Source organism: Ziziphus jujuba, chromosome 6, assembly GCF_031755915.1.
Source record: "Ziziphus jujuba cultivar Dongzao chromosome 6, ASM3175591v1".
NCBI classification, from domain to species: Eukaryota; Viridiplantae; Streptophyta; class Magnoliopsida; order Rosales; family Rhamnaceae; genus Ziziphus; species Ziziphus jujuba.
The window spans coordinates 530801-537312 of record NC_083384.1 but is presented as its reverse complement, the minus strand read 5'-3'; the positions used below and the strand labels follow the sequence as shown (position 1 = coordinate 537312).

General features: G+C 30.0%; 1 pseudogene; it reads right to left on the bottom strand.

The window, feature by feature from the left end:
• Positions 1-873: 873 nt before the first annotated feature.
• LOC132804187 (NAD(P)H-quinone oxidoreductase subunit H, chloroplastic-like) lies at positions 874-1706 on the bottom strand (annotated as a pseudogene).
• Positions 1707-6512: the final 4806 nt, after the last annotated feature.

Genomic DNA, 6512 nt, shown 5'->3' with positions numbered 1-6512 from the left:
TTGTTTCTTTCAAGCCTATTTAAAGGCTTATTTTTCAATAATAATACAACTTTAATTTGATAAAGAAAATACTTGTGAGATTAATTATCTCTTTGTTCTTTGAGAACACCTAAAACACCATTAGAGAATTGGTTGTTTTAGCTTGACTTATCAATAGGTTTTCCATCCCCTATTGTGGCGTCTACATTATACCAAGGTTTCTAACCACAAGTTGGTTAGGGGTTGAGGTCAATTCCATTAGAACCTGAACTTAATGAAGATCCGGGCTAATATAATACGGGTTTAGGAGCAGGTCGTCCTAGGTTCGTATCATAATCCTCCATGGACCTACTTCCTTGAGATAAAGATTGAAACCTTTGATGCAGCAACCTATGATAGTGTGATGGTACGAACCGCTTTCTCATGGCTCTTTTCATTTGTCGCCATGTAGTGATCAAGTCATCACCAACTCGTCTTCGAGTATTTTGCTCATTGGTCCACCATTGGAGTGCATAATGACCAAACTCCATTGCTACCAACTTCACCTTCCTGGCCTTCGAATAATTATGACAATAAAAAATCATCTCCATTCTCTCCTCCCATTCCCAATATGCCCTGGATCACTTTTTCCCATGAAAGGTGGAATGTTTACCTTGATATTCCCTAGATCATCATCTTCATTCCTTACTGGTCTCCCACGGATTGGCCTTTCTTTAGGTTCAAAAATTTCATCAAACCCCTCATCCAAGTCATCTCCAAAGTTACTTCCCGCAAATTCCTCTCTTGGTCGCCCTCAACCTCCTCGACCTACATGAGTATCTAACCTTATACTTGCCTCTCCTTGTGATATTTCTATCTTGTCCATCCTTTGACCTATGTTGTAAAATCAAGCATTCATCCGCTGCAATCACTCCAATATAGCCCATCTGTTAGAGTTTGAAGAACTCCTAAAGGGCCGGCGTATTCAGGTCCAATACGTTACTGCAATCCTGCGGATATTTCTCTTTCTAACCATACAATTACCAGTACGCCTATCGTAATTCCCAATACAAGAGTAAAAATAGGAATAAAGGCCCATATAATTCCGTAAACCTCTTTTAAAAACTCCAATCTAGAAAAAGAATTGATATCTTGTACTTCTATTGTATCAATAAGTTTTTTACATTTAGCGATTCCTGTTAAAAAATAATCGCAAAAATCCAAACATTCATCTATCCAGCCATGAGATAGATTAGCAGCTACTCCTCCCATACAAAAATAATTATGCGTCATTTTGATACCAGTGGCAGCTTCGAATAGATCATATATTAATTCTCTTTCTCAAAAAATATAGAAGAAAGGCATCTGTGCACCAATATCTGACATAAAAGGGCTGAGCCATAGTAGTTGAGAAGCTATACGACTCAACTCCAACATAATTACTCTGATATAGCTGGCTCTTTTAGGCACTTGAATATTTCCTAACTGCTCCGGGCCATTTATGATTATTGCTTCTATGAACATAGTAGCTAAATACTCCCAACGCATTACATGAGGCAGATATTCTATAATTATTATTTTTCCACAATTTTTTCCATCCCTCAGTGTAAATAGCCCAATATTGGTTCACAGTCAATAACATCTTCACCATCTAGAGTAACAATGAGTCGAAGAACACCATGCATTGATGGGTGGTGGGGACCCATATTTGCTACCATGAGGTCATTTCTTGTAGCTAGTATATTCATAGGTTTTTCCTCAAAAAAAACTAAAATAAGTTCATTAAAATTCAAATTCAAGATATAACAAATTAAATAATTCAAAATAAACTACTTTTTCAAATTAGCGAGTTTTTGATTCCCGAATATCCAATTGATTAATTATTCTTTCCCAAAATTTGACGTAGAGTTGAGATAAATAGTCTTTTCTGTGCAATTCCAAATGTGAAATAAGTTTTAGTATCCTATTGGTGAGGCTGCGTATTTGAAATTCAACAGATCCTACTTTTTCTTCTTTTTCTTCTTGCGAAATAACCGAGATGAATGAATTTTTTACCATAAAATGAAATATGTCCCCCTATTCCTATACTTTTTTTAGTGTTAGTGGTTTTATTGATCAATAATAACAATGCCATTCATTTTAACTTAGTATACACAAAAGATAAAAATTTAGACCTAAAATGAAAAAAAATAAGATTTTGGTGATCATTTATAGATCTAATTGATATGTCAATGAATCACGTATTGGAATGAAATGTAAGCCAATGCATGTGTGCATTTCTTTGTTTTCATAGATCATACTATAGGAAATATAGGAAAAACAAATCTACCATTACCTAACAAATTTTTAATCGAGGATACATATTTATCCTTACCAAACTGAAACGACTGCCCTTATGGGTATCAAACCAATATCGATTCATACAAGCTAAATCTTTGAATTGATAATTAGGCCACAGAAAGAATTTTAATTTAATTGTATCTCTTTCGCTTTTATCCAAAACTTGACTATTTGCCTTCTTACATTGCAACATGTTGCATTTCAAGGCATACCATTCCCATTCCTAGAATTAAAACAAATTAGAATTCTTAATTCTCTATGAAATCTAGGGGATAAAATGTTCTCAGGGACAAACAAATCATAATGATTGTTGTCTTTATTTTTTGTCATTTTTTTGATATTTTTCAATGAATTCAGCAGAATTCTTTTTATCAACAGTGCTTTTTGTTAAGGACTTTTGATTTATTTCATGCTTACTGTTATGAACCAATGAAATACCTACGACTTAATATATAATAAATTGTCCTTCATTTTTTATAGACAGACGGATTGGGTTGATAATCAATATTCCCTTTTTCATCAATTTTATAAAAGTTAAATCTTTATGAATCGGTAGAATATCTAGGCTGAATTCGCCCCTTTGAATAGAGGATATAAAAATTTCTCTTGGATTTATCAGTCTAAGCAGGAGGCAATATACTTTGATGTTATCGATCACTTTTTTATTTAAAACACTATCCCATCTCAATTGAAAATGCAAATACCTTTTTAGGAAGAAACCAAACCCCGCTTCTGGATTGTTTCTTATTTCTATCTTTTTTCATGTCTGATCCCACAGAATCTTCTTCAATATCTTCGTCTTGCTTTGAGAGAGATGATTCAAAATCTACTTGGCTTATGGATTCTTTTTTTCCTTTATTTTGGTTTTCTGATTCAAGAGATTTTTTTTTATTCGAAAATATTGATATATTTCTTTTTTTCTTTCCGGTGATGCTTTTATTTTCACTAGCATTTTCATTTATATGCAAATTAAAAGGAATGGCCCATGGTTTAATGTTATACCTGTTATAAAGTATCAAAAATTCTAGGAAAAACCAACGATCCAGATTTGATACGAGACAACTTCGTATTTCTTCATTCATTCCTATCCAATCAAAAAGGTTTTTTTTTTGTATTGGATAGGTTGATTTCTTGATTTTGAGGAATCATGAGATAAAAAAGACCTTGTGTATCGGTTTTATCAAGTACTTGATAATTATTCCTCTCGAGTCTTACTGTATTTATTACTAGTGGTGTCAATATCAATATTGATCTAGGCCTCAATATCGACTTTCTTTCTTAGACAAAAATTGAGAATTATCCAATTAAGATATTTTCTATCCAGATTTTTCTCCATATCTATAATATCATCTTCGACTAGATAATTATTGATAGGGATATCTCCTAGCACATTAAAATATTTTCATTTATGTGTACTATAATTATAAAAAATTTATTGGTTATTATTTACTTGTAATGGTAATCCATAATTAGAAGAGTTCTTCTGATCTTCATAATTAATGGATTTAGATGATATAAATTTATATGCTAAAAGATCATATCTATAGTGTTTTTTAAAATTCTCTATTTCCTTTTATAATGAGGCGGCTTCAAAAGTTTTTTTTTTTGTAGTGAATTAATCGGTTTTTTTTTTTTCATTTTCACATGAATCGTATTTCTTTAAATGGTTAATTTGAGCTACAGAGTGTTGATTGACTCTATTTTGCCACTTTTGTGGTACTAAGCTAGACCATTTAATCGGAGATAAATCATATTGATCATGACCTTTTAACTAATTTTTCCACTGATTCATTCCCAAATTTCAAAGAGAATTATGTCTTAATTTGGAATGAAATAGTTTCTATGTTCCACCAAAATAATTCTTTATTTCATTCTTAAGAAAAAAAGTTGTTCCATTATATTGAAAAACAGATCTTAACTTATATAAGTATAAGTTAAGGGCTGAGGGTTGTGATAATTTGTAAAATACATATGCTTGTGACATGTAAGATAAGTCAAAAAAAAGTCTGTGTGCTTTTATTATTAATAGTAGAAAGGGACTTTTTTATAGTCGAAATAAAGTAAATTAGACGTTTGTTTTTTCTATAAAGTATTTTTTGATTTGTTTCACTATTAGAATTAGAAATATCTTTATCATCGTAAATATATTTATTAAGAATTTTTTTTGTTGATTCCTTAAAACATTGTGCATTAATATTCCAAATATCAATGGTACCTAAAAAGATATCTATGTATATATTTTCAATGAAAAAAAATTTATAAAATAATGTGATCTATGGATTAGTCGAGCATTTCTTCTTTTTAATACTTGCCCAATATTTTTTGGTGATCTTAATCTTTTATCATCATAACTCATTTTGTTTTTGTTAGAACTTATATTTTGTATTATAATGTATATATTTTCAATGAAAAATGATATATAAAATAATGTAATTTACAGATTAGTCGAGCATTTCTTCTTTTTAATACCTGCCCAATATTTTTTGGCGATCCTAATCTTTTATCATCATAACTCATTTTGTTTTTGTTAGAACTTATATTTTGCATTATAAATTCCTTTTGTTCTCTTTTTTTATTTTTTCTATTTGATTTATGAGTGTATTTGTTCTATCAGTCAAATTTTGTAATTTTTTTTTTGTTAATGAATAATTTGTGCAATATGTAGGTCGAATTTTACTAAACGATTCATGAATTAGCTTATTATTTCTTATTGAATCTTTTTCTTTTTTAGTTTCACTTAATTGATATATTTATAGTTCTCCCACGCCAAATGATAGAGTTGGGTTTATTTTTTGGAGTTCTTTTACTATTTCTTTTCGAAATATAATGGTTTTACTAAACTGGTCTTATTATTAGAACTAGAAAATGCTGCTTTTTCCATTGTCTTATTTTTTTGTTGAGTTCTTTAAAAATAGGCTAAAAAATTGAAAGGTGGTTTTGGGAGAGACAAAAGGCAGTTTAGTTTCCATTCCTCAAACTATTAAAAAATAGAAATCTTTTTTTATCCTTTCTTTTTCATTGGATCATTATAAGTTTTTTGTAGCTTAGATTTATGCCAAGGTTTCAAACGAAAAGGAAATAGGATCTTTATCTAAATACCATCTATTAGCCATTTTTTTGGAAATTCTATTTCTGATAATTGGACGCCAATATATGTACATTTAATATGCATTTCTCTATTCCAATCCTTTAAATCATCATACAATTCGGGAAATTGAAACAGTAGTATACGTATAAAATTTTTAACGATTATCAAGAAGGGTAATAGAATATTTTTTCCAAAAATTGATTAGGTGACTAACACAAGACCTCTTAGTATTTGAGCAAATATAATATTATCCCATGCTTCTGCTATTTCTATATGTGCTTTTTCTCGTCTTTTGTTTTCTTCAATTTTGTCTTTTTCTTTGTTTTTCTCAGTGCCTTTTGGCTTCTTTTCTGTATAATTTGAAATTGTTGATTCTATGTTTTTCCACATCCATTTTTTAAAAAACATTTTCATTGGCTCAGACATATCAAAAGGAAAAAAAAAAAAAAAAACATCTTTTTCGATTCTATCCAAAAAAAGGCGTGAATGTACATTTGCTTAAAAGAGTTTCCAAATAATTGTTTTGTGTCTTTGAGCGCACATAGAACCTTTTAGTATGTCTCAATGAAAATCCGGTTGTTGTGAATAACGTATCAAAGCCACTTCCTCTATTTCATAAGGATTATTAGTATCTTTGGTATTAGTATCAGTAGTTTGTAGGTTATCAGTAAAAATTACTACACGTTTGGATTTTCGTGAACGAATCTCATACTCCGTTGCCACCCCCTCTGTGGTTTCTCCCTCCTAGTTTTCTAAATCATTAATTAATTTGTACGACCATCGAGGAACTTGTTTAGTAATTTCTTTTCGTTCAATACGTTTTTTTCTAATTTTTTTATCGTTAGGATCTCTTATAGCTGCATCAAATAGAAATTTATAATTTTGTTTGTTATCTTCTGAATCAATTTTTATTTGTTCTTCTTCGGGAAGTAAAGAAAGCTCGTTAAAATTTAAACTTGATGGTGGTTTTTCAGTAAGTTCATTGATTAAGTTCAAGAAATATAAAATTTTTGTTGTTAATGGTTTTTTATTAAATGGATTTTTTATCTGTTCAAATTTTAGGTAATTAAAAATAAGAAGGATACTATGAGGATATCATTACAAAATCTAGTCTCTTTTTTAAGTG